Source organism: Balaenoptera acutorostrata, chromosome 6 (genome assembly GCF_949987535.1).
Source record: "Balaenoptera acutorostrata chromosome 6, mBalAcu1.1, whole genome shotgun sequence".
NCBI classification, from domain to species: domain Eukaryota; kingdom Metazoa; phylum Chordata; class Mammalia; order Artiodactyla; family Balaenopteridae; genus Balaenoptera; species Balaenoptera acutorostrata.
Window position 1 is genome coordinate 6,081,111 of NC_080069.1, and position 15,485 is coordinate 6,096,595.

Below are 15,485 nucleotides of genomic sequence, written 5' to 3' on the forward strand. Positions count from 1 at the left end.
CCTCTCAAGCAATTGTCTCAAGACATGGATATCAAAGATTATGAAACTACAATGGCCTGTACCATCATTATCTCCCAAACATACAATATCATTTGTTTTTATTCAACAAGAATTTGTCGATCACCTATTAGGTACATAATAGGCTTTTTAAAAATAGTAGGAAGGATGGCACAGGTGATAAATTATACAGATATTTCATCTAGGTAGACATCTTTCAGCAAATTTTATTGATATGTATGGGCTCGCCTTCATTTACCAAATAATCAATGCTATTAATGACAGAATTATCTGGAATCCAGATCCACCAGACTTTCCCTCTGCCTTCAACCTTTCTTCCTTCCTTATAATGAAAGGTGCCTTTAACCAAGGAAAAGGGAGATGGTTTGCAAGTGACTGAAAGTTGACCTTCTTATCTAGAATTTCCTTCCCTGTGATGGCTTTGGTTTGTCTCTTCATCACCTTTGGTTTGGGGAATAAAAAATCAAGGCGATACAGTTGCAGTTCCAAAATCACCCCAGACTCCTCACAGTACTGGAGGGTCAGTGGGGCACCAACTGGCCTGGCCTAAAGGAAGTGAAGAGTAGAAAGAGAGAGAGGGGGCAAATGCTTTATGTTAGTCCTCCTGTGCTCTCTCAAGGATGAAAATATTCTTCCTAGAGAATCCTTGCTTTATAAGAGTAGTTGCTATTCTAAAGCAGAAACTGGAAGTGTATTTGGGAAGGAAGGGGTGGGAAAAGGAAAGGGGTATTATTCCCCTTAAAAAAATGCAGTAAGGCATCGGAGGAAATCTGAAAATAAATACATCTTACACACACACATACCAACAAGACCACGTTAAAAGTTGCTTAAACCATTCCCCAAAGTAGGACAATCTATGGATTCTAAGATTTCTTGTTAACCGATGTCCATTCACTTCTTTGGGAAGGATCGAGGAAAGTAATAGATTCTCTTTGTTGTATTCCAATCCTGTTGATGGTGGATGCTTGAGATTACATTTTGATTTTTCAGAATGAATGTATTTCTGACCAGGTTCTGGAAGCTTCAAAATAACAGGGCAGTTTTCTAAGAAAGGCACTTGTAAACTCTTAGGAAAACGACTGAACCTTCTCTCATGGAAATGGGCTTTCATCCACATGTATTAATAGTTAGTCCAAAATACAAATCCCTCCTAAGAAAATTCATGTAAGAGAAACAATATCTCTAACAGAATCTTCTTGTGCTTTTTACATACTATACCGTCATGCTCTTGAAGTTGGAGGTAAAGCAGAGGTCGTTCAAGCAGGAGTCTCCTCTAAAGCTCCCTAAGAAGTAATCACTTGCTAAACAACATCTGGATGGGAAATTCTACCTTCATAGATAACCATTTCTTCCTTATTCTGAAATCGAGTCTGTCTTCCTTCACGATTCCACTCGTAAGTACTAGATTGACCTCTTGGAACATCAGGAACTTCTACTCTCTATGCCACACAAGAGTCCCTTAACATCTGAAGACAGTTATGGACACATAAGCCCTTTCTGTCTCCCTGTTTGCAGAGAAAAGAACATAGGATTTGGGCTCAGTCCTAGATTCAAACCTGGCTGTGCCGTTTCCCACTTACACGGACCTGGATGTAACATTACATGGCTCTAAGCTTCAGTTTCCTTAATGAAAAGGTACAAGAAATAATACCCATTCCAGATGGATTCCATACGTTCAATGTATGCAAAGTGCCTGACACGGGAGGTCCTGAATTAGCTGTGACTAGAATAACCATTATACTGTGCCTTCAAGCTCCTCCGTCCATTCCAGCGGTTCTGCTGACACAACAGAGCTGAGCTGCATTTCAAATGTGCCAAAATACCATCATTTTCTCTGGGTGTCCTGGCTGTGGTGTATGTGAGAAAGAAAGCACCATATTCCTTTTTATGTTCTCTCCTGTGTACTGCGGTCGTTTTTTAGAATTAAAGAAACTCTCTCTCCCTTGTCATATAAACACTCTTTCATTATCAGCATTTAAACAGCTTCTGTTAGTAATAAAGGATCCTCTAAGAGAAATATGTTAGTTCCTCACAGCGTTTTAGTCCTTCGGCCCTAAGAGTGGCCCAGGAAGGCTTTTATTTACCCACTTGTATTCTACAAATATTATCATGTTCTGGGGTCACCATGGTGTCAAAAACAAGTTAAGGAAGCTCTGCAGTAGAACTTATCAATACCTGTCTTGGTATGTGATAATAGAATTAACAAAATATTATCCTCCAGAAGGCTAAGAAGAGTAGAACGAATTATATTTTCCATTTGTCCTAGACCTGATACTTCTATTATTGAAATTCAAAATGATACCTGTGTTTTGGGAGCGACACATCAGACTGTTAACTAATATTGACCTTGCAGATAATAAAAACTTCTAGCAAAAACATAGATTCATTCATTCATTCAAAAACTATTTTTGGTCTACTTATTCTGTACATTATTCTAAGTACCAGAGACGTGGCTTTGAACAAGATCAATAAGATTCTTTCCCCCTTAAAATTAGAAAAATAATAAAACTTTTAACTGAAGTCAATGGTATCTATAATATAAACTGAATTTTAAAAATAAAGAAAAAAAAGAGCTCCCAAATTGCTGCCCTGGCTCATTTCTGGTCAGGCAGATAAATATCAGAGCCCAAATGGAATGGGAATAAATTACTTTAAAAAATAATCACCTAGTATTTTTCCTCTTCATTTAATATAAGTAAATGCAGAGAAATGCACACTAGGCTGCCCGACATGGCTGGTATTCTTCCGGCTACTATGTGTTATAAGATACACCATCTACTCCTACTTCTCCAGCCACACCTTTATAATTTTCATATAATGGACACAATTTGGGATAGCTTTCTCCTGGTAACTGCTAGTGGTTCTTTTGATAGAACAAAACAGAACTGAGGCTGACAACCTGTCTTGATTTCACTCTTGATCATATGATTCTTGTATACCTTTGTATGTGGTATTGTGACAGGTAGGTAGGTTGTGACACAGTGACAAACTCCAAAATCTCAGTGGCTTAAAGCACACATTTTACTTATTTCTTGTTCATGCTCTATTTCTATTGCAGGTTGGAAGCAGGACTCTGCCTTTGATAATCCCTCAGGGGTCCCAGTGGCTGAGAGGCTACCATCTCAAATATTGTGAATTTCCAAGCAAGAGGAAAACCGGATGTGGTGGAGTAGACACTGCCCTGTGGAGCTTTCACTTTCTGTAGCAGAGGAATGACCTGCCACACCTAATTCCAAGGGCACAGGAAATACAACCTAATTCCAAGTGCACAAGAAATACAAGCCATGTGTTGAAAAAGAGACAGCGTGGAATTTGCAAACCACCATAATGATCACCACAGGAGCACAAGTCACTAATTATTTTCTTCTCTCCCAAAGCAATATGACTTTCAGGTGTTCAGAATCCTACTTTGACATTTATGCTAATATGATCAATTGGTACAATCTATAATAGTGCATTACATTTAGGAAATTCTTATGTTTTCTGGCAGGTGTCATCATACATCTTGAATATATTCTTTAATTAGACATTTCACTTTTTCAGTGTCAAAGTAGTATATCATTTTATACTTTTGTAATAGAGTGATATTCATGTAAAATACTTAGGTCTCTGAGGGGTATGAAGAAGTCTAGAATGATATGGGCTTCTCACCTAGGGTTGAAATTTTCTCAAATGCTAAAATGACATTAATTAACTGTGATTAAAAAAAATGTATTAAGCAATCTGTATACCTGATTCACTTTGTTATAAAGCAGAAACTAACACACCATTGTAAAGCAATTATACTCCAATAAAGATGTTTTTAAAATAAATAAATAAATAAAAAATAAAAGGTACAGATTTTCTGACCATAATTCAATAAATTAACACTAAAATTGAAGAGCCAAGGAGAACAATAAAAATAAAAAGCTAAAAAAAAAAGCAATCTGGAATTTTTCTAATATACCTTCAGCTATAATCCATCTCATCTATATTTTTATGAGAAAAAAATATGAGACGTTCATGGTTTTTCAGTGAATGAGGTTGTAGGGATTACTTGACTGTGGATAATTTGGGTTTGCCTGAATGTGACGGTGGCAAGCATTTTTGTGGAACTCTCCTGCTCAGTGCTGTATAAGGTACTGCTGGAGTCCTTACAAACGGAACCACTATCCAGAACTTAGTTTGTGAAGAAGTGTCTGGCTAATAGGCTATTCCAGCTTATCTTTCTTTTAAAAAAATTCTGTTGCAAATAACATTGTATTTTCTTGATACCATTCACCTCTAAAGAACCTGATTTTGATCTTCCTTCCCTGGTTTCCTACAGGCTTTCTGGCTGGTGCCTGTTTTATTTGTGTTGAATCTCTATTGCTTTGTACCTTTGATAGGAGTGAATATTTTTCTCTTATTCTTTGTTTAATACAGAAGGCTGCACTTCCTATACTATCCTCTGTTACTTGAATGAATTTCAAACAGTCTTTCAGAACTCCCACATGGGGATGACAATAAAAGTAGTAATTATACAAACACATGGAGGCTAAATAATATGCTACTAAATAACCAAGAGATCACTGAAGAAATTAAAGAGGAAATCAAAAAGTACCTGGAAACAAATGACAATGAAAACATGATGACCCAACACCTATGGGACGCAGCAAAAGCATTTCTAAGAGGGAAGTTTATAGCAATACAATCCTACCTCAAGAAACAAGAAAAATCTCAAATGAACAACCTAACCTTACACCTAAAGCAATTAGAGAAAGAACAAACAAAACCCAAAGTTAGTAGAAGGAAAGAAATCATAAAGATCAGAGCAGAAATAAATGAAATAGAAACAAAGAAAACAATAGCAAAGATCAATAAAACTAAAAGCTGGTTCTTTGAGAAGATAAACAAAATTGATAAAGCTTTAGCCAAACTCATCAAGAAAAAAAGGAGAGGCTACAAATCAGTAAAATTAGAAATGAAAAAGAAGTTACAAATGACACCATAGAAATACAAAGGATCATAAGAGAGTACTACAAGCAACGATATGCCAATAAAATGGACATCCTGGATGAAATGGACAAATTCTTAGAAAAGTACAACCTTCCAAGACTGAACCAAGAAGAAATAGAAAATATGAACAGACCAATCACAAGTATGAAATTGAAACTGTGATTAAAAATCTTCCAACAAACAAAAGTCCAGGACCTGATGGCTTCACAGATGAATTCTATCAAACATTTAGAGAAAAGCTAACACCCATCCTTCTCAAACTCTTCTGAACTATCGCAGAGGGTGGAACACTCCCAAACTCATTCTACGAGGCTACCATCACCCTGATACCAAAACCAGACAAAGATATCACAAAAAGAGAAAATTACAGGCCAATATCACTGATGAACATAGACGCAAAAATCCTCAACAAAATACTAGCAAACAGAATCCAACAACACATTAAAAGGATCATACACCATGATCAAGTGGGATTTATTCCAGGGATGCAAGGATTCTTCAATATATGCAAATCAATCAATGTGATATACCATATTAATAAATTAAACAATAAAAACCATATGATCATGTCAATAGATGCAGAAAAAGCTTTCGACAAAATTCAACACCCATTTGTGATAAAAACTCTCCAGAAAGTGGGCACAGAGGGAACCTACCTCAGCATAATAAAGGCCATATGTGACAAACCCACAGCAAACATCATTCTCAATGGTGAAAAACTGAAAGCATTTCCTCTAACGTAAGGAATAAGACAAGGGTGTCCACTCTCACCACTATTATTCAACATAGTTTTGGAAGTCCTAGCCGTGGCAATCAGAGAAAGAAAAGGAATCCAAATTGGAAAAGAAGAAGTAAAACTGTCACTGTTTGCAGATGACATGATATTATACACAGAAAATCCTAAAGATGCCACCAGAAAACTACTAGAGCTAATCAATGAATTTGGTAAAGTTGCAGGATACAAAATTAATACACAGACATCTCTTGCATTCCTATATACTAACAATGAAAGGGCAGAAAGAGAAATTAAGGAAACACTCCCATTTACCATTGCAACAAAAAAATAAAATATCTGGGAGTAAACCTACCTAAGGAGGCAGAAGACCTGTACTCAGAAAACTATAAAACACTGATGAAAGAAATCAAAGATGACATAAACAGATGGAGAGATACACCACATTCTTGGATTGGAAGAATCAATATTGTGATAATGACTATACTACCCAAAGCAATCTACAGATTCAATGCAATCCCTCTCAAATTACCAATGGCATTTTTCACAGAATTAGAACAAAAATTTTTACAATTTGTATGGAAACACAAAAGACCCTGAATAGCCAAAGCAATCTTGAGAAAGAAAAACGGAGCTGGAGGAATCAGGCTCCCGGACTTCAGACTATACTACAAAGCTACAGTAATCAAGACACTATGGTATTGGCACAAAAACAGAAATACAGATCAACGGAACAGGATAGAAAGCCCAGAGATAAACCCACACACATATGGTCACCTAATTTACAACAAAGGAGGCAAGAACATACAATGGAGAAAAGACAGCCTCTTCAATAAGTGGTGCTGGGAAATCTGAACAGCTACACGTAAAAGAATGAAATTAGAACACTCCCTAACACCATACACAAAAATAAACTCAAAATGGATTAGAGACCTAAATGTAAGGCCAGACACTATAAAACTCTTAGAGGAAAGCATAGGCAGAACACTCTTTGACATAAACCACAGCAACATCTTTTCTGACCCACCTCCTAGAGTAATGAAAATTAAAACAAAAATAAACAAATGGGACCTAATGAAACTTAAAAGCTTTTGCACAGCAAAGGAGACCATAAACAAGACGAAAAGACAACCCTCAGAATGGGAGAAAATATTTGCAAACAAAGCAACTGAAGAAGGATTATCTCCATAATATACAAGCAGCTCATACAGCTAAATATCAAAAAAACAAACAACCCAATCAAAAAATGGGCAGAAGACCTAAGTAGACATTTCTCCAAAGAAGACATACAGATGGCCAACAAACACATGAAAATACGCTCAGCATCACTAATCAGAGAAATGTAAATCAAAACTGCAATGAGGTAACACCTCACATGGATTAGAATGGCCATCATCAAAAAATCTACAAACAATAAATGCTGGAGAGGGTGTGGAGAAAAGGGAACCCTCCTGCACTGTTGGTGGGAATGTAAACTGATTCAGCTACTATGGAAAATATTTTTTAAAAACTAAAGGTAGAACTACCATATGACCCAGCAATCCCACTACTAGGCATATACCCAGAGAAAACCATAGTTCAAAAAGACACATGCACCCCAATGTTCATTGCAGCACTATTTACAATAGCCAGGTCATGGAAGCAACCTAAATGTCCATCGACAGAGGAATGGATAAAGAAGATGTGGTACATATATACAATGGAATATTACTCAGCCATAAAAAGGAATGAAATTGGGTCATTTGTAGAGACATGGATGGACCTAGAGAGTGTCATACAGAGTGAAGTCAGAAAGAGAAAAGCAAATATCATATATTAATGCATATATGTGGAATCTAGAAAAATGGTACAGATGATCTTAGTTGCAAAGCAGAAACAGAGACACAGACGCAGAGAACAAATGTATGGATACCAAGAGGGAAAGGGGTGGGGTGGAAGGAATTGGGAGACTGGGATTGACACATATACATTATTGATACTATGTATAAAATGGACAACTGATGGGAACATGCTGTTAGCACAGGGAACTTACCTAGTGCACTGTGGTAACCTAAATGGGAGGGAAGTCCAAAAGGGAGCGGATATCTGTATACGTATGATATCTGATACATTTTGTTGTGCAGTGGAGGCTAACACAACATTGTAAAGCAACCATACTCCAATAAAAATTAATTTAAAAAAAGTAGTCAGTAATTGTTGATGAAAGCTTTGTAACTTCTGCATTGCATAACAGGATTGAATTGGGAGGAACAAAAGTGGGGCCCCCATGCTCCTTTGTATTCTGAGAGAGCTTACAGGAAGTGCAGGTAGAGTCTGAGTCTGTTATTCTCCCAATTTAGTAAATGCAATGCAAGACCCAACCTGATAAAAATTAACGAGATGATTTGACAAATTGAATCTTTAGACGACTAGGAAGTATTATCTATTACTGATAGGTCTGGTGTTGTGTCTCTGAGATTATAGGGTGTTTAGATGTTCCAAAACTGAATTAGTTGGAGAAGATTTACCTGTATTTGCATTCAGTATTGCCAGAAAGTCTCCATAAATTATCCATTTTCTAAATATTTATTTATTTGTTTGTCTGTTTGTTTATTTTTGGCTGTGTTTGGTCTCCGTTGCTGCGCACGGGTTTTCTCTAGTTGTGGCGAGCGGGACTACTCTTCGTTGCGGTGCACGGGCTTCTCACTGCAGTGGCTTCTCTTGTTGTGGAGCAGGGATGTTAGGTGCACAGGCTTCAGTAGTTGTGGCACAGAGGCTCAGTAGTTGTGGCACAGAGGCCCTAGAGTGCAGGCTCAGTAGTTGTGGCGCACGGGCTCAGTTGCTCCGTGGCATGTGGGATCTTCCCGGACCAGGGCTCGAACCCATGTCCCCTGCATTGGCAGGCGGATTCTTACCCACTGCACCACCAGGGAAGCCCTTCCATTGTTTACTATAAAATTTTTATAATGTTTTGAAGGCTCAGGTTAGAAATACTTATCTGTTGGCAGCATAAACTGAATCTAATGTTTTGTTCAACTTTTTTATTTATTACCTATCCCCTTAGTTTTGGTGTAATTTACAAAGATACTAAAGTACGAAAAGAAAACAATAATTGAGAAAATTCAGGATATAAGAAAAATATGAATGAGAAAATTAAGGCTATGACAGCCATCAAAACCAAGAATCACACACACAAAAAAAGTGATCTTGGAGCCAGATCTCTGACTGTGTATTACTAAGATTTGCACCAAAATTGCCAAAATAATGAAGCTTATTAAGTCACATTACTCTCCCTAAAAATTCTTCTTCATAATATAATACTTAAGAGAAAGAGAGAGAGAGAGAGAGAGAGAAGTTCACAATGTAGTCAAATTTTCTAATCTTTTCCTTTGCGATTTGCGATTTTTGTATTTTAATGAAGAAATTCTTCCAAGGTCATAAGGATAATCTCTCCATCTGCTCCTAAAATGCTTAAAGTTCTGCCTTTCACACATAAGCCCTTGATTCACTTGGGTTTTTGTGTGTTTTTTTTTTTAATGTTGTGAAACAGAGATTCACTTTCATTCTTTTTCTACATGGAAAAATCAATTATCCCTAGTCATTCTAGTTGAGGGAAAATGAGTGGGAAAGTAAAATGACCACTGTGGCTAGATTGAGACAATTCAGTACCAATATCTGGATTCCAACCTCAGTGAAGCATGGAGAACACTGGTGCTGTAACCCTGGCAGAGACACAGGCTGCTCAGAACGATTGCCTTGACTCAGAACTTGGGGTTTTAGCCTTTCCAGCACCCTCACACATAATAAAGCTTCCTTATTTGGAGCTTCACTAATTCAGAATTGTTAGCATTCAGTTACTCTGTTGAAGTTCAACTCTACCAAGAATAATGCCAGAGATTGCAAACAATCTTAGGCGTATAAAGAAGGATGTTCACAAGAAAGAAAACTATCTTCAAGGACTTCAAAAGAACCTGTTTGTTTACAATGTTATGCTTAAATATATGTTTTAAGTCAGTCCACCTCTTACGAACGTCTACTAAGCAATCATCATGTTTTTACACATTGATAGAAAGAAATAATAGTTTTTAGACTAATTTGAAGTAGCTTTTTTCCCAGAGTCATATCATGTTTTTAAATAGAAGCAAATACACTGCAATACTGTTTAATGAGTTCAATAAAATGGAAAATAATCCTTTAGTTACACTGGTAATCACATGTTTTACTCAAAGGAATTAATTTTGAGGAAGACAATTAGGATGAAACAGAAGTGTCAAAACTTGTCAAATCGTGTGATTTACTAATCATTGACCCATATTAGTTTTATTGATTTTATTTTATGTGCTATGTGGTTGAATTATCTTATGTGTAACAAATTACCCCAAAACTTGGCAGAGTAGCACAAAGCAACAAACATTCGTTGTCTCGCACGGTTCCTGCGATTTAGGACTCTGGACGGCACCCTTGGGTTCTGGCTCAGCTGCCACTTGAACTGCCGTCACGGAAGGTTCAGCTGTGGGAAGATCCCCTTCCAAGCTCACTTACCTGTTCGTTGGCAGGCCTGGGTTCTCGCTGGCTGTGGGTCTCAGTTCCTTGTCACAGGGGCCCCTCCAGAGCTGCCTGTCTGTCCTCTCCCGAGACGACCTACTTCCCCAGAACGAGGGAGCCAAAAGAGGAGTGTGAGCTAAAACCCGAGGACATGCCATCACTCCTGCTGTTCTAGGGCCACACAGACCAACCCTGCTACAAAGTAAGAGGGGATTACATGGTGGGGGGTGAACTAGGAGGTGGGAAAGATTGGAAGCCATTCTGGTGGCTTTGCTGTTACACTGTGTTATTTCAAAAAAGAATATAGAAAAAAAGGGGAAAAAAACACAAATATAGGGAGCAGGAGATGTCCATTCAAATAGAAGGCTCAGAAATATCCCCATATATATAAAAACATAGTACACACAAGAGTGGCACTTTTAGGGACTTCCCTGGGCTAGTGGTTAGGATTCCGGGCTTCCACTGCAGTGGCCCAGGTTCAATCCCTAGTCGGGAAAGATGCTGCAAGGCACATGGTATGGCCAAAAAAAAAAAAAAAATCTCCAAGGAAAAGAGTGGCATTTATATATACTTCTGGATATTCTATTATGCTTCTTACATGCTTTGGGGTCTTCTATTTCAATCCATTGGTCTATTGTGGCATCATCATTATTCTGGTTTTGATTACCAGACCATTAGAACATATTGCAATATCTGGTAGGGAAAAAAACACAAAAGAAAATATTAAACTAGAACAAAATTACAATTTTTTAAAAACTGGCTTTTATTTTTATGCTAAAATAATTGAGCTTATCTTCCTCCCCTTGCAGATTCATTAATGTCAAAGAAGTGGCTATCAACAATTGATGAAAAACAGAAAATAATTTTAACAACTTGGGAAAGGAATGCAGGATAACGAAGCTACGTAATCATAGAGGAAATGTGGAGGGGACACGTGAACAATTGGTTCCCAAGGGGAAGGCAGCAACTACATGTCTGGGGAAAGGTGACACAGACATGTAGACCTTGGAAGAAAAAAACAGATGATCGCCAAGTTATTCAACTGTAGCTGAACCTTAATATATTGGCTTAGTAACTTTTTGTTTATGTTGTGTGGGTTTTTTTTTTTTTTAATATTTATATATTTGGCTGTGCCGGGTCTTAGTTGCGGCACGCGGGATCTAGTTCCCTGACCAGGGATCCAACCTGGACCCCCCCCAGCCGTGGGAGCGTGGAGTCTTAACCACAGGACCACCAGGGAAGTCCCCTGTCTGTGGTTCTGATTTTGCTATTTGCATGTCCACACAGAGTAACGTGGCATGAGCGGCCAACTGTAAATCAAGGATACTTGCTTTCTCATTCTCCTGGCCACCATCTCCCTTTACACCAGTGTCATTCATCGTGTAATAACTCCTGTGACAACCCCAAGCCTCAGGGGTGTAATGCAGTGGAGCCTAAGTTCTTGTTTGGTCCCAGTCCAGTACGAGTGCAGTAGGAAGAAGAGGGGGACTCTTCCAGCCCACTGACCTTGTCTTCCCCTGAACTCTGTGCATCTGACGACGGGCAGAGGACTGTGTACGCTGATGATCAGGGGCCAGGCCTGCAAGTGGTGTACGTAATTTCCATTGGCCAGAACGCAGTCACGTGACCCCCGTGCGAGGGTCTGGGAAATGCACTGAAGCTGTGCTTCCGGAAGAACCGGGCGGAGTTTGGTGAACACCCAGTGGTCCCTGCCTAGCATCCCCACTGCCCCCCTGGGGGATGAGGATGTGTGCTCTGCTGAAACCCCGCCTGCAAAACTCTAGCATTCAGTCCTTCAATCTTTCATTTTCTTGTACTTCATGCTTTGAAACGGCTATTCTTCGAATTTGTAGAAAGAAGAAGGAGCTTTACTACCCAATGAGTTTTTAAAAATTCTTATTGGAGTACAGTTGCTATACAATGTTGTGTTAGTTTCTGCTGTACAGTAAAGTGAATCAGCTAAACGTATACATCTATCCCCTCTTTTTTGGATTTCCTTCCCATTTAGGTCACCACAGAGCACTGAGTAGAGTTCCCTGTGCTATATAGTAGGTTCTCATTAGTTATCTATTTTATACATAGTATCAATAGTGTATATATGTCAATCCCAATCTCCCAATTCCTCCCACCCCCTCTTCCCGCCTTGGTTTGAGCTGGGTGGTAGACGGTAGGTCTAAATGAAGGCGGGGGACTAGTCTGGAGCTGCTGTGAGTGGTTGGGTGAGGTTGTGCTGCTCTGAAACCCCAGGGCTCATACTGCAGGGGATCAGTGAATGCAGGTTGATGGAAACTCTAAGTGGTAAAGTTCCTCTTTTAACTCACTGATGCTAAAGTATGAGAATGCAGATTTTAAATGATGGATGGTTGTTTTAAATGCCTGCTTGTATGCGGGTGTGAATTCTTATTCCCAGCACCTTCTCTCCGTGCAATCAACATTTTTAAAAACCTTTGAAGTAAAACAATCTGCACTTTAAAATTTCCATATAGAATACAATGAATTCAATAAACGGTCACTTGAGACTGAAGAAAAGAGAAAGGTAATGAGAAATTCTGATTTCTAATGCTGAGATTTCAAAATTAAAGAAGCAAAATAAAATTTAAAACCTCAGATGCAACAGATTTGAACTATTGATATTTTCCCCCTTGATTGATTTGCTTTTGTTATTAAGCATTAAATGACTCATGAAATCAGACATCATATACTCCTTTGCAATCATTTATTTAACTGACCTATTTCTAGGCAAGAGACACAGTTCAAGTCGCTTGGTAGACTTCACAAGAGGAACTGGTGGTTGAAATTTTATTTAATGTTGAATTAAGGAATTGTAATAAATTATTTCCTCTTGCTAACACATCTGATTTAAGATTTTCTCAATCCTTAGCTTAAGCAATTGAGGATTTTCCTTAGATTGCATTGATGGATTATTAACCTCCTGTTTTCTCAACTTTGGTTAAAAATAATTCTAATTTGTTGCACAATTCTAGTTCTAGTTTACTTTTTCTCTTTTCTGTGCTCCCAGATGGCTGCTCCCCAAATTTTATGTTTCAATTTTTTTCTTATCATACATTATCCGTAAAGAACTTCATGGGTAGCTATGCTCATTAGCGTCTCCTTCCTTCCTTCCTTCCTTCCTTCCTCCCTCCTTCCTTCCCTCTCTCCCTCCCTCCTTTCCTTTCCTTTCCTTTCCTTTCTTTCCTTTTGAACATAAGGCATCAACTAGAGTGAATCATGGCAGTGAAACTCTAGATAAGTTCATGATGTCAGCCATTATGGCATAACACTGAATGACAGGTACCCAGAAAAAGAGTGTTTTCACACAATTCTAATAGTAAAAAGGGATATTTGAAAATAGTTATAAAATAGAACGTTAAATTTTTAATTAAAGGTAGTAGTGAGAAGAACGGCCAAGCAAAAGAAACACTTTTTTTTTTTAAATTTATTTATTTGTTTTTATTTGTGGCTGCTTTGGTCTTTGTTGCTGTGCGCGGGCTTTCTCTAGTTGCGGCGAGCGGGGGCTACTCTTCGTTGTGGTGTGCAGGCTTCTCATTGCAGTGGCTTCTCTTGTTGTGGAGCACGGGCTCTAGGTGCGCGAGCTTCAGTAGTTGCAGCACGCGGGCTCAGTAGTTGTGGCTTGCGGGCTCTAGAGCACAGGCTCAGTAGTTGTGGCACACGGGCTTAGTTGCTCCGTGGCATGTGGGATCTTCCCGGACCAGGGCTCGAACCCGTGTCCCCTGCATTGGCAGGCGGGTTCTTAACCACTGCGCCACCAGGGAAGTCCAGAAACACTTTCTATAACCATTAATCATTCCATTTGGATTTCCCAGGCTGTAAGCTCCGTAAGAGCAGGACTTTGTGTCCTCAGTCTGGCACAGTCACTCAACATGTGTTGCATGAATGTATCAATGAAATCATATGTGAACGGTGAGGCTTATTATATACCCTCGAACGTTTCAAATACAACCAGAATCCTTTCCATGTTGAGATATGAAAATTTGTGCATAGTGTGTAAGAAGAAAGTTATACAAATGCTTTTAATACTGCGAATAGATTGTCTTTTTTAAAAAAGAAAGCAAACTGGACAGTCATAATATTTGCAGGGCCTAGTACACTGGTTGATGTTCTCTGATCCGTGCTGATGGAAAACTGTCAAATCACACTGAAAATGTCTCCTTGTGATGAAAACAGTTTCATTTCTGGAGTCAATTTGCTACCTGCTCCTTTTCTGATTTAGAAAATTTTAAAAGAAAACAAAAATGTGTTGGATTTCAACCATCTTATTAAAAATTGTGTCCACAAAAGAACAATGCAGGAACAGCACTGCTTTCGTTCACCTTCCCCAGGTTCACGAAGTCATCCCCGTGACTGTAGCTCCTTTTCTAGAACACAACCCACGGTGATGCGTTGTCCCAATGTCTGTAGCTCCCACCCATTTGTAAGCTCCCCAGAGGCCAGGAGCAAGGTCCTCAATTCTAGTCCCTGGTATAATGCCTGGCATATGGTAGGCACTCATATTTTTAAGCAAAAAGTAATTTGGTGGCATAAAATTGAAATTTGTTCTTAATCTTTTTTAAAAAATAAAACCCCCAAATTCTCTTACTCTCGGAGGTAATCCTGAGATCAACTTGGTTATCTGTTAAAATGTTAGGCAGTCTACCTAATAGCTGTTTGTAGACGGGCCCAGCTGTTGCGTTTTGTTTTGTCCTGTCTTCCCATCAGATTGCTGTCAGTGAGGTGCTCATAAGCACCGCTCTGAATGTAATGGGTAAGCAGACACCAGGACATATTCACTTGCTCCGTGAGTCTGAGAAGTGCCTAGTACAGGTATTACATGCCCTTGAATGCAGCAGCTGTTCAGCAGACAGAAATTGCCTGAACCGAAGAAAAGCGCTGGCTTCTCTTCCTTCAGTCTACTTTTAGGAAAATAAATATATGTGCATTCTTAACATTATCTGGTAACGGGAGGCGAGAGGCTCTAAGCTGAACCACGTGGACCCCAGGCTCTCTGTTGCTCTCAATCCACAGCCACTGTGGTCTGTTTGCCTCCCTTTCCTGTCGTCCTTAAGATTATTTCTAAAATCCTTGGTTTAGCCATCGCGTACCGTGGACCGCTCACGCCAGCCATAGGACTTCTTTCTGTTCCTTTATCCCCCTCAGCCACCTCCTTGGCTGGGTGATACCTACTCCTCCATCGGTCTGCTCTTCACGGAGGCCCTCTGTGATCCACCGGATTAGG